Below are 14225 nucleotides of genomic sequence, written 5' to 3'. Positions count from 1 at the left end.
CTTATAGTGAATGAGCTCCTCTTAAATTCATTTAAATTTTGTTACAAAATAAAATAAAATTTTGTTTCAAAAATACGTTATTAAGCTTTCAGAAACGTGTGTGTGCATGCGCATGTATGTATGTGTGCACTGCACTTGAATCTCCTTATGTGCTGTGATTTATTTTCATTTATGTTTTCATGTTCTCTAGTATTTCTGTTTTACTGAGTATATGTTTTGATTATTTTGCTGATTTCCTCTCTGGTTGCTGGGCTGCCTTAAGTAGGTTGTTTTTCTTTTTCAGCTCAGTGGGTTCAAATCTGTTTGTTGGGTATGGGGATATCCTTTATATTAACAGACTTCCAAGTAATGAAATGTGAAGTGGCAATCTCTTGCTGAGGTACCTGAAGGATATTCCCGATGTCTCTCTGCACTCTATAATCTCTCCATCTCCAGAGCAGGGAGGATTCAGTCTACCCATTCAGTTCCTTTTGGGCTTGAAAAGGATATAATATGCTTACATAGGGGCCAGGTAGCTCTGATTACCAAGCTCTTTCTAGGACCCACCATCTTCTAGTCCTAACCCTTGAGCTTCAACACATGGAGAAGAAAGTTCTGTATCAGTTCCCTTTTCTCTCAGGACTACAAGAGAGCCCCATGTCTCACATTTACACCAGTTTACCTCTAAGTCTCAACAGTCATCTGGCTTAGAAAAAAACTTAAAGTTTAATAGTGTTGAGAGTAGAGAAAAAGGAAATTGTTAAAATCACACCTATCCCATAATTTCCTCACCCTTAAAACTTTTAACAACTATTAATTTTTTTTTTAAAGATTTTATTTATTTATTTGACAGAGAGATCACAAGTAGGCAGAGAGACAGGCAGAGAGAGAGAGGAGGAGGAAGCGGGCTTCCTGCTGAGCAGAGAGCCCGATGCGGGACTCGATCCCAGGACCCTGAGATCATGACCTGAGCCGAAGGCAGCGGCTTAACCCACTGAGCCACCCAGGCGCCCAACAACTATTAATTTTTAATTAGCATCTACTATAATGAATATCTGTGTCTTTTCCTCCACCATCACAAGAACCTTAGCATGATTTACCTTCTTCCTATTCAGCAATGTGTATTTTTCAACCCTCTCAAGTTTGGCTTCCATATTTATTAAATTGTTTTATTTATTTAGAGAGATGGTATAAGTGGTGGGGGAGGGGATATAAGGAAAGGGAGAGAGAATTCCAAGCAGACTTCATGCTGAGCACAGAGCCCATGACCTTGAGATCATGACTTTAGCCGAAACCAAGAGTCAGATGATCAAGTGACTGAGCCACTAAGGTGCCCCAAATCTCTGTACACATCTTTTTACAGTCTATGTGAAGAATACATAAAGCCCTGTGTATTGAAGTACAGTGGGTGGGTTTGGATTTCCTTTTTGAGGCAGATTCCATTTGTCATCTGTTTTTTGCAGGATTACTCATAGTTTCTGATTAATCAAAATACACTTTCTTTTCTCCCAGCACTGTTAAAGACTTTCACATTTTTTCTTTGTGTCAGTTTTTAGGGACCTTCACCCAAACTTCAGAAACTAATCCATAAATTATTGTGAATGTATAACTTTCCCTGTTCACTCAGATCACTTCTCCAGTGATTTTGTAGTCACTGGTAAACTTCAGTGTGTTGCACAGTCTATACGACATGTAATTTACATTAAAGCCCTTTTTTTTATTAATAGGAGAAAAGTTCATATAATTGGAGTAGTATATTATTTTCTTAAACCATTATGAAATCATGTTACAGCACATGGTATTTATGTTCAAAACAATGTTCTTTTTATCTGCCTCAACTCTTTTTTTTTTCTACGTATAAGTCAGTCCTTTCAGAATTATCAGAAGAGTGCTTCCTACTCACTGCAGTCACTAGATACATATTTTATAAAGATGCATAGAACAAAATAAGAAATGTATTTTATTTTTTTGGAAGTTAGTCTAAAGTACAGATTTCTTTTTTAAGATTTTATTTTTTTAAGTAATCTCTATACCCAGCATATAACATGAACCCAAAAGCCCCCCCGAGATTGAGTTGCATGCTCTACCAACTAAACCAGCCAGTCGCCTCAGCAGATGATTAAAATGAGTAAATTATTTACCTTGTGATTTAAATATTTTGCTTTTCAGTTTTTTGTTTTCAGGTGACATTTATTGTTGCCCATTTTTCTCTCTTCAAAGTAACCAAGCTACTGATTTGAAACTTGTATTTTGATGCCATTTCAGAACCAAAACATTTACCAAGGGTGAAAAATGTGTGAATGTGGTTTACCAAGACTCCTGCTATCATTTTACATAGTATAGTTAAGCCCTTTGAGTTCCAAATATTATAGATAAAGCTTATGAGACCTCACCCAGAAGGCCAATACAATAAGGACTTAAGGCCATTCACTGAGAAGATGGAGAGACTTATATTCTCTTATATATAACTTTAAAGGTCTATTTTCACTGTTAGATATCTGCTACTGCTCTGTTTCCTGTTTTGACATAGGAGGCAAATGTCCTTAAGTCTGAAGCTAACGTGACTGTTTGAATTGATGATTGGGAACTCTAGTAGCGTAGGTAGTCTAATGTGTGGTTTGGGACCCACACAGTTTAAAAGGAAGTTAATTCCTCACATAATTACTGCTATAATCACAGGGTTCTAAATGGTAATACAGGCACAACAGTAAATTTTACTTTATTTTCATGACCCATTTTCTGGATGATCCTCTGAATTGCCTAAAAACACATGCATTAAAATGTAGTGTGTACAGTTAATGGTAAATGAATTCAGTTAGGGCTAACTTTATGTAAGATCTACCAGTATCCTTAATAAATTCCATATTTTATTTAACTTTTCAAAGGAAAGAAAGGTCTGATCCTATTTGTTCTTCATTGCCTTTTCTGGACTCCTCCGTCTGTCCTCCCTAAAACTCTCAGTTTTGAAGCTTGTCCTATCAGATGGCTCACTCCTCAGGCCCATTGTAGCCATCCAGTGGTTCCCCCGGACACCACAGCCTCAAAGATTTTTAGCGCCTGGTCTGTCTCTGCAACACTATCTATGTTCTAAATCTTGAAGATTTCAGTGTCTGTGAGAACGTAACATTAGAGAAAGCTGCCAAAGAAGGTGAGGGAGTTAGTTACATAATTATCTTGGGGAGAAGTATAATGGGCTGAAGGAACAAGTGCAGATTCTGCAAGCGGAGCATGTCTGGTGTGCTGAAGGAATAGCAAGACCTTCATAGTGGCTGGAGCAAAAAGCCAGGGACAAGGGAGGAGGTAAAGTCAGAGAAATAACAGAGCTGGGTCATATAGGGCCTCTATGCCGTTGTAAGGCATACACGATGATAAGATTTTTCTAGCAAATTTATCCTTCACTCTATTTCAGTTCTCTGATAATGATGTCCTGAACCTTATGTGTATTTATAATTACAGCACCATCTTTTTTCTCGGTTCTAGTATTCCTATTCTGAATTACCATTTCTCGCATTCCAATTTTACTTTCTGTTATACCCTGATTTCAGTATTTCTTGAACCCCACCAGGGCCTACAGTCCAGTGACCTTAATATCATTTTTTATTGACTTAGCCTCTTCAAGCCTCCTTACTCTCCCTTGCTCCCTTATGGAAATTATATCCATTAGTCCTTCATCAAGACCACGCTGTTGTAATCGCTTATCCCTTGTGCCTCTGTCACTTTGTGTACTCTGTTGAGAAAATCTCAACCCCAGCTAACCCAGCTCTCCACACTTAGCTTTTCTCCCATATTAAAAAAATTGTTTTTAGTAAAGACTTTTGGCCTCCTCTATCCTCTCCAGCTACCATCCATTGCTATTTTTCCTTCTTAAAGCAAAACTTCTGTCAAAGCTTTGTATATAATGATCATGATAACAGATAACAGTAAATAACATTTTATTAAGCACTTGCGACGTGCCAGGCATTGTTCCAAATACTTTATATATAATAATCTTATTTTATTCTCATAACAATTAAATGAAGTAAAAAAATACCAATTTTTACAATGAGAAAAAGACATGAAGAACTTATTTTCCTAGCTACCCATTGGCAAATAGTGAAACTGGAATTAAAATCCAGGCAGTCTGTCATCAGAGCCTATACTAGCCCAAAGCGACGTGTTCTAAATCTCATTTCTCAGACACATTAGCAGCACACTCCAGGTTCCAAGAGTGAGTATACGCTACCCCAATCGTCATTCCTCAGGAGCAGTAGTGTAACAGTTTCTGCTTGCAAAGCCATGGTGTTGTACGGTGGAGCTTTTCATGTAACCTGAAGGTTAAAAGTGATTTCTTTTGGGGCACCCAGGTGCCTGTTAGTTAAGCATCTGCCTACAACTCAGGTCATGATCTCAGGATCCTTGGGATTGAACTTCCCCATCCAGCTCTCTGCTCAGTGGGGAGTCTGCTGCTTTCCCTTTGCCCCTCCGCCTACTTGTGCTCCCTCACTCTCTCTGTCAAATAAAAATCTTTAATTAAAAATGATTTCTTCGGGGCTCCTAGGTGGCTCAGTGGTTTAAAGCCTCTGCTTTCGGCTCAGGTCATGATCTCAGGGTCCTGGGATAGAGCCCCACATAGGGCTCTCCGCTCAGCAGGGAGCCTGCTTCCTCCTCTCTCTCTCTCTCTCTCTCTCTGCCTACTTGTGATCTCTGTCTGTCAAATAAATAAAATCTTTAAAAAAAAAATGATTTCTTCTAAGCGAAGGCCTCTTTTTCTCCCATGTAACCTTTAGACTTTTTAGTCTTTTTGGTTTCCTTGTGCTTTGCATTTCCCTCTTACTTCTCCTGTCAGTTCATTGGTAAGGGGTTCGAGGCTGCCTCTCTGTTTGGTAGAAGCTCATTTCATAGTGTGCCAAATAGGGGCCAGATTAGGGTCCAGGGTAAAGAAGTTTTATAGGAAAGACTTTTCTGATCCTGATCTCTAGTTAAGAAAAAAAAAAATCCCTGAGCTGAATCAGATTAATAATAAACAGGGTTTTTTTGTCTGAATTGCCCTCTGCAGTTGTTGCTTTGGAATCTGTGGTGTCAATAGATGGCATTAAAAAAAAAAAAAAAAAAATCAGAGACTTTGCACTATTTATCAAAGAGTAGGGAAAAAAAACTAATAACATGATTTTAAACGCATCAATTGGAGAGTTATCTTTAAACCCTAATCTAATATTTCTAGAAAACTTCTTACTCAATTAATCCATTATTAATTTGTCACTTCTTTATTTTTATCATCTTTAGGAAGAGAGAAATTCAGTTAAACATTTAATATATTTTTAAAGTAACTACTGATATAGAAAATTTCAGGTAGTAAATCCTCAAAATCAGTTTTTAAGTTTTAAGAACAAGAAAACATCAGCTAGCTGCCTAACATCATTCTAGCTGACTAACCTTATTCTCATTGGCAGGGGCATGTGCCCTTTCCTAAACAACTGCTGGCAAAGAGAAGGGATTTCTATGATTGGCTTTTTTGTTTTCTGGTTGAAAGAGGTTGTAGAGTCAACCACCATCCTGAAGAAGAGTGGGTGTTTTTTTTTGGTTCCTTTTTGGAAGTTAATCTTTATATATTTTAAATCTCTCACTGTAAAGAGCAATCAAGCTTTTCCTAGCTATGTTGTTGTCCCTCACACCCACCCTGTCTACCCCATTGAAGTGTATATAATAGTATATAATTCTGCCTTCCCGTAGCCACATGTTTTAATTATATTCAGCTTGCAAAAATGTTAAAATTTTACTCACAGTGAATGGTCTAATCTGTTTGCTAATATGAAACCACTAAAAGAGAATATAAAAGAGTTGACCTATAAACAACCATGGCACAATGAAGTTCTAAACATTACCCAAGTGATTACTTTTCATTGTGGAGGTTTTATTTCTCAGAAAACATAAAGCTGAATAATTTTGCCAAACCAGCCTAAACTTGATGAACAAATTCCATTGGCCCTTTAAGACTGATATTTGAGCCAGTTATCTCTTCAGTTCTAAAAAATATATTTAATTTGATAGAGATTTAGCTTAAGAGTTTGAAATCCTATATGCTTTTGGATGAGTTGGTCCCTTTTATTAGACATCTATCTGCCTTAGGACTTGGATCTAATTACTTCTCGTGAATAAACTATTTTCATATAGATGGTTTAAAGAAAAGCAATATTATCAAGGATTGTGAAGATGAGGAATATAAATTTAACAATCTAAAAACCCAGGGTTTTGCTGTGATGTATCCAGTTGTACCTGTGTTGGATGTTGCCACTTCCTGCTGCTGGAAAAGTTCTTTTATGTGTGTTCAGTGTAAACACTAATCCTTACAGCAAGTCCTTCAGGTTAATGCCAATAATGTGCCATGAGGACTAAATCATATTTATAGTATGCCATACTCCAGAGGGATTATGTATTGAGCAAGAGCTGTAGAGAACATGAGAGGTTTGACAAGGCTGAGCAATCAGAGTCTTTCTGCAAGTAGAAATCAGAGAGTAGAACTAGCACTAGAGAGTATTAGGACTCAGATTTCAGTTTAGAGCAGTTTCAGACTCAACCCAGTGGGTATGCAAAGAGCCAAACCTCAGGGAAAAAGAACGAAAGTCTTTGTTTCTTTATGTGGATTTAGGGAGGGTTCCAGGAAAAAAACAAAATGGTGTTAAAATTCATACAGGAGGGAAGAGGACTTCTGATTCAGTACCTCTGTTTGCTCTGTCCTTGCCACCAATTTTCACATTACTGCTTTCTCTGGTACTGTCAGAAATACCCAAATGACAAATACAACTTTAGTTGACTTTTTTTAATTGAATAAATACAACTTTTTTCCCCTGATCATAAGAAAGAAGAAAATTTCACAGATAGGACACCTTTATCCATGGTTTAAAAAAAAAAAAAAAAAAGGAAAGTGGGTAGTATTTCTCACTATGGTCAGTTGATGATGGTGAAAATGATGAGGAGGATGAGGTGGACAAGGACGGGGATGATGTTGATAAAAGCATTTTGAAGTTTAGTGGCTATTGGGGGAGGAAGTTGGAAGTAGTGGAAAGAATACTAAAGCAAGTATTGTAACTTGATTTTTAGGTCTGGGTTGTACCTTACTTTAGTCAAACATAAGACTGAATTCATATTGACTTTAGTTTCTCTATTGGTAGGAAGTGGCCAATATGATCTCTTGTCCTTCTGCCTCTAAAATTCTGTAATTACAACAGCAGGTGTCTGTGCTAACGCTAATAAAATAGACTGAATAGGATCAAGAATATGAAAAAACATATTGAATAAGTATCCTTTTATAATTAAATTTATGCTTAATTAGAATAAGTTTATATAACAAAACTTTTTTTTCCAGAACCTCTGTACTTCAGAAAGAGTTGCACAGTTCATTTTGGCAAAGAAAAGGCAGAACTGATAAGCCTGTCATATTGCCACATGGAGGCTAACAGTTAGACATAAAGCCAAACAAAATCACAAGGAGAGCCATAAATAAAAGAGAGTCTTAATGTGATTTAAATACCGTGACTGAGTTGCATTCAGTGTCAGCCTGGTCACCAAGTCCAATGCGACATCATCCTCTATAGAGATGTATTCTAGCAAAAGACTTCTGCATCCGCCATCTGGCCCCTGACTCAGGGAGCACATCTCACTGAATGACATAACCCAGTGGGATGCACCAAATTTGCTTAAACATGAGCACATCCTCTTCTCATAACAAAGGCTGACTATGACCCTAATTTTATATTCTATAAATTGTGTTGTGGATATTATTATGACAGTCTTCTGGGGGGGCCCGTAAACATTTACTGGTCTTGTTTTCATTGTCACAGTCACAATTTCAAGAAATATTATAAATTTCAGCTTCAGTTGAGAAGCAAATTGGATGTGCTTTAAATTTAAAAATTCATTCTTTATGTGATTAAAATACAGAAGTAAAAGAGAACTAAACTGTTTGTAACTAGACAGTCTGACTTTCCAAACAGAAGAGTGTGGGCATAGTTCCAAAAATTAGTTTCTGTTCTCTATCACAACCTTCAGATGAGCTTTACTCAAGAGAAATGTCTCTGGAGTGCTGATGTTTTAGTTTATACCTTAAACTGTGATTTCAGGCATGTTCCAGAGTAAAGGCAATCATATCCAGTATTTCCTGTCTCTAAGACAGGCTCTACTGGGCTTCTTTTACTCTGTATTACTTTAGAAGTATCTTACACTTCTGAAGGAACAGTATGATCTGTCTAAATGAAAAGTATTTTTTCCTTTTAGTACATCTTTGGTACATGTAGAGTCTGATGTAAGCCTGAACCCATGACCCTGAGATCATGACCTGAGCTGAAACCAAGAGTCGGTAGTTTAACTGCACCACCCAGGTACCCTTCACTCTACTTTCTAATTAACACTTTATATGAAAATTAGCATTTATGAATATTTCTTCCATCAGTTTAAACTTTTAAAAATTTTTTGGGTTTTTTTTGTTTCTTTTTTTTAAAATTCCAGTTAATTGGGGCACCTGGTTGGTTCAATTGATTAAGCATCTGCCTTTGGCTCAGGTCATGATAACATTTTCTCAAGTTTCAAGAATAGACCTGAATAATTATGGAGACAGATGATAGTGGAGTCACTATCATGAAGGGTAGTGAAGCAAATGAAGATTGCAAGAGAGCATCATAATGTTGAGATTGTCAGATGTCCAGTCAGGTAGACCTGCTAACCTGTAAAACTGCTGAGATTAGAATAGGGAGAAGAAATCTTAATTTATAAACTCATTTAAAAATAAAAGCAATAGGCTGGATAATAGCAGTTTTAATATTTTTTAAGAATCAAGCCTGTTCAGCCAGTCTAATACCAGATCCTAAGCTTCTGTCTTGAATGTAAGTTCTACCTGATTATTAAAGGCCATTATATGGAAGATGTGGACCAGCTATTCTTTCTCCCCTGAGTTCAAACAGTAAGAAATGGGCATACTCTTTAGTGTGAAGGATTTGGGCAAAGAATGAGAAAGAATATTGTGAATTGAAGTGCATTCCTGAGAGAATTTTATTCTATGGAAGTCTTTTAAAAAGTCATTACTATCAATCAAGATACTTTAGTCTGTCTGTGACATACATAGGTAGCCCTGCAATAAGAGATGTGAATAATTACACAAGAATTAGAATGTCTTTGAGTTGGGGAGTAATTAGCCCAAACACCTAATAACACGAGAGAGAGGGGCACCTCTTTGGCTCAGTGGGTTAAAGCCTCTACCCTCTGCTCAGGTCATGGTCCCAGGGTCCTGGGATCAAGCCCCACATCGCATCAGGCTCCATGCTGAGCAGGGAGTCTGCTTCCCCCTCTCTCTCTGTTTGCCTCTCTGCCTTCTTGTGATCTCTGTCCGTCAAATAAATAAAATCTTAAAAATAATAATAATAATAACATGAGAGAGAAACGTGGAAATACATACCCACAAAAATGGGGTGGGGTGTGCCTGGGTGGCTCAGTTGGTTAAGCAATTGCCTTCAGCCCAGGTCATGATCCCAGGGTTCTGGGATCAAGTCCCACATCTGGGAATCTTTGCTCAGCAGGGAGCCTGCTTCTCCCTCTCCCTCTGCCTGTTGTTCCCCCTGCTTGTGCGTGCATGCCGTGCGCTCTGTCAAAATCTTTTTTTTAAGTTTTTTTTTCTTTATTAAAAAAAAGACTTGTACAGATCGACATATTGACAGCACTGAGTTAATTAAGCTCTTTGGAAATGTTCTAACTGCTTTTGGAAAGCAAAGAAGTCTTCATTTTTAGCGTTGTCAGTTGACATAGTTTTGAATTGAGTCCGATTCTCATTGGCATCTATGATTTATGTATACAGTTATACATAAAAGGGAACAGCCGTTTCCTGGATAAAATTTTCAAACAAACATTTGGCATCAATGGAATATTTTTATCACACTGTCAGTGTTTTTCATCAAATGGCGTTTGACTTCCAGAAGATTCAGGCTGTTCTTAGAGGCTCTGAGAACTCTAGGGTATTAGATGAATGCCAGGTACATTACAATGAGGGCTTGGACCTGGGAACTGGAATTCTGAGAACTAGGATGCCTGACCAAGATTGAACTGTCTGTTTTTGCTAGTATAGACCCAGGAAGATATCGATAGCATTTTAGATTGAAAATTTTCAACCTCATTCAAACAGCCTGTTAAAAGCCATATTCTCTTGTATCTGTAAAATTAATAGAGTTTGTGTAAGAATATGTTCAAGATTTAGTTCTGTGCAGTAGTGTGCTGGTAAGTGTTCTACTATCTGGTTTTCCAGGCAAGGAGTGTGCGGTTTTGGGGGTGGAGGAGTGGAAGTGGGGTTGGTAAGCAGGTGTCTGATTTTTGACATTGGCCAATTTCTGTGATGTAAATAACCCCCGCCATGCAGTTGCAAGCTACCAAAATGATATCACTGAAGCAAAGTTGGGAAGAGGTACACAGTTGCCTCTTGCACATGAGTGGTCCTATGTCAGGTATACAGTAAAACACCAAAGTTCAGAAACCTCACTTTGTGTCATTCAGTGACAGCCACCATTGTCATTATGAAGTAGAACTTCTTACTCCCACCTTGTGGCAAATGAAATACAAAAGGCATGCCTAACAAACACCTGGCTTCTCCAACTGAAAGCTGTGATTTTTAAATCCTACTGAAGACTGTATTATGTAACAGAAGATTTCCCCATGGTACTGGTCTTTGTAGTAATATCACCCAGTCCTGTGTATGTTCTCACTGCCATAAACAGCAAACAAAATGCTTATAGGTCAACAGAACTGGTTCTTAAAAGCAGTAAGCACAACCTTCAGAATAGAAAAAATCATTTGGAGGCATGTTTATAGTATTTTTGGTGGATTTTATTATTTTTGGTGTTAAAAAGACTGTTAATGCACTGAGAAACAGTGTTTACTTTTCATTTAAAACCTGGCTAGAAACACATTTCATTGCAGTTCAAGAATTTCTCAATTTGCTTATTTTTGGAAACAGTAGAGCCATTCTATTAACATAACAGTTTATGGCCACTACCTCTTTACTTCATTCTCAGACCTTCACATATCTTTATAACCCCAGCATAAATTTTATCTCGTATCTTAAGTCTCTCTGTGAAAGACTTTTTGTAAAACAGAATGGCATTAACTTCCCCAGTGCCAGAATTCCCAAATGCCTTGGGTTCCTGACCATAAAACAAATCTTGGGTAGGAATTGGAAAATCTAGTTGCTTTAACATTTACTTAAGAATTCCTGCTTTTTGTATTTAAAAGATAAAACCATTTAGCAAAAATCCTCCTGAACCTTCAGAGAGAAAGCAAATGGATTCTTAGAACACAGTCATTCCAATCATGGCATGGTTAATATTCATTCTGAACTGATAGTATTCAGGATAACACTTATGTTGCTATTTACAGTGAACTTTCACATGGATATCCTCCCCATTACATAATCCTGAATAACACTGGTAACATGAAATGTCAACTGTCCAGTCTCAGAGCCCCTGCCAATAATTAATATGTATTTATTCAATAAGTAGGTGATAGGTGCTTTCTGTGGTGAGCCATTGTGGAATCTGTCAAAATGAATTACGACCAGTCCATTAGTATTTGACTTAAGCTGGGCAGGGTGTAGAAATGCTCACACATATTTATATTACATGAAATTTTTATTTTCTCTTATCACTGGAAGAGAATTTAAACTCAAATAGGTCATCACCATGGCCCTAATAAAATTTTTGTTGTTAGATTGGTTGTTTTCTTTTTTTGGCTAATTGTTTAATGTAAATAATAATCATAGTTGATGAATACCTCAGTAAGTCAATGAGTTTTATATACCACACATCTAAGGTCATTCTCCAGATTTACTTTTTCACTGAATTCTTGCCCGACAGTAACAATTAATTACTTAATTACTGTGAGTTAGCAGAGCTATTCTGCATTGCTGTTGGCTAATGAATCCAGTTCATTGGCTGGTTCTGAAAGGGCTGACATAACATGTCACTGATAAGAGTAGAAGAGGATGGGAAGAAGGATGAAGAGGAAAGCAAACTCTAGTCAATATATGAAGTCACACTAATACAACATCACAATCTGTGCCCAAGGAAGAGATGAAATAACATACAGAAGTCTTCCTGATCATTTGCCTTAACATTACATTTTTATTCTCCTCTGATATTAAGAAAAAAAATTAGTAGTAGCATGACATTTCTGAAACTATTATTTATAAGTTGTATTTTGGGAGAAATTGAAATAAGTTTCATGGGATAAAGAAAAGATGAGGGAAATCTTGATAAATACTAAGTTGGGGTGGACCAGGGTGAAAGCATCAGAAGGTAAGTAGAAATACAGAAGTAAATTGGGTGTTTCTACCAAGTGCTGATCCATTTATCTAATTCTTATTCACAGTATAATTAGGTGGAACCATGTGAAATAGCTGATATTCAACCATTTTTGACCTACAGAAATGGTCATGGGTGTGGTTCAACTTTATAATTAACTATGAACTATTGGAAACAAGGTAAATTTATAAAATACATGAAAAAGCACATTGAACTATCCATGGCTTCTAATAGTAGGGAATTAGAAAAACAATCCAGAAAAAAAGTTTTTAAATGCTGTAGTCAACTCTTTAGCCTCAAATATATGGACTTTTAATCCAAAATACTCTCCATTTACTTGGGGAAGGTTTGAGAAAACTACATGTTTGCAAGGATTGCAAGCTAGTTAAGCAGACATTTTTTATTAGCTCCAAAGGAATGTAACACCAAACAGTGTTTTTCATTTTTAAGAATCTGGAGGACGGTAACTTTAGAAAAGATCAACAACTGTCACATGCTGGTGAGTATTAGCCAGTCTTTCTGCAGTGACCATGCAAAACTTCCTCAGCTTTGGAGTCTCCCACCCACAATGTAACTTTGACCTGTGTTGCTGTTCACAGGTCCTCCACCATCCTATAGCAGGAGAGTGAATGGGGGTCTTCAAGCAAGCATTCGGGCCTGGTTGTGCCAGCTTTGCCCTGGCCCACCCCTGGCCAGAAGTAGGATGTGGACTCTGAAGAGAACCACCAGCGTGTTATTCTTGCCACTTCTCATCCATTATTTCTGGGTCATTTGAGACCAGCTTTCTGTGTTTTTTAACAGATCTTAATATGTATGATATATATTAATATATACATTTGTATATGTTTATAAAATACTGTATGTATATGTATATATAATGGAATATCATCTAACCTTAAAAAGGAGATCCTGCCATCTGCAACAACATGGATGAACCTGGAGGACGTTATGCCAAGTGAAATAAGCCAGACACAGAAAGAAAACTACTGCATAACCTTATTATATGTGGATCCTAAAAAAGGTTGGATACATAGAAGTAGAAAGTAGAATGGTCTTTACCAAGAGGGGAAAATGGGGAGATGTTGGTCAAAGGGTATGAAATTGCAGTCCCATAGGATCAGTAAGTCTGGAAAGCTAATGTACAAGGAGATAACTATAGCTCTTAATACTGTAGTGAATACTGGAAATTTGCTCAGAATGTAGATTTCAGGTGCTCTGACCACAAAAAAAGTAACTATATGTAGACATGGGTATGTTAATTCACTTGACTCTAATAATCATGTCACTATGTGTATGTATGTCAAAACACCAAGTTGTACACCTTAAATATATACAATTTTTATACTGAATAAATGATAAAACCATAACATTGTTTTTAGCCTTGAAACTGCAGTTTGAGCAGGGCTAAGTAGGGGAATACTCAGTCCTCTCCTAGTTACTGTTAACTAGGGCTGCTCAATGGCAAATGTGCCAAAAACTCACTAATTCATATGACTAGTGGTTACTACTAGCTGTCAGCTTGGACTTTAGCTGGGCTTTTTCTTGAACATAATCATGTAGCCCTGGGCATTCTCCCAGAATGGTGACTGTCCTCACTATCACTCATTCCAAGAATAAGTGTCTCAAGAAAAAGCTGGGTGGAAATAGTATTGCCTTTTCTAACTGCAGTTTAGCTGCAGCCTGAAAATAACAGCCCACATTCTAGGTACCTTGGGGAGCAGACTGGACTCTGTTCACAACGAATTGTCATAATTTGAACTGTCTAGTGGCTTTATCTATATTACCTGACTCAAAACTCAGTTTTGATGGTGTTTGTTGAAATAATTACAGGGAGGGTGCCTGGGGTGGCTCAGTTGGTTAAGCGACTGCCTTCGGCTCAGGTCATGATCCCAGAGTATAGGGATCGAGTCCGGCTTCGGGCTCCCTGCTCCATGG

The 14225-nt window shown here is 37.4% G+C and overlaps 1 protein-coding gene across 1 annotated transcript in view; it reads left to right on the top strand.

The window, feature by feature from the left end:
- Window positions 1-13657, top strand: part of ZNF644 (zinc finger protein 644) — a 123927-nt gene extending 110270 nt beyond the window's left edge. The window contains exon 9 of the transcript XR_009399531.1: window positions 12890-13657. The gene's annotated coding sequence lies outside the window, so the exon portion shown is untranslated. The remainder of the gene's footprint in view (window positions 1-12889) is intronic.
- The last annotated feature ends 568 nt before the right edge of the window (window positions 13658-14225 follow it).

Source organism: Mustela nigripes, chromosome 14 (genome assembly GCF_022355385.1).
Source record: "Mustela nigripes isolate SB6536 chromosome 14, MUSNIG.SB6536, whole genome shotgun sequence".
NCBI classification, from domain to species: Eukaryota; Metazoa; Chordata; class Mammalia; order Carnivora; family Mustelidae; genus Mustela; species Mustela nigripes.
The sequence above is the reverse complement of the archived record's forward strand: the minus strand, read 5'-3'. Positions and strand labels throughout refer to the sequence as shown.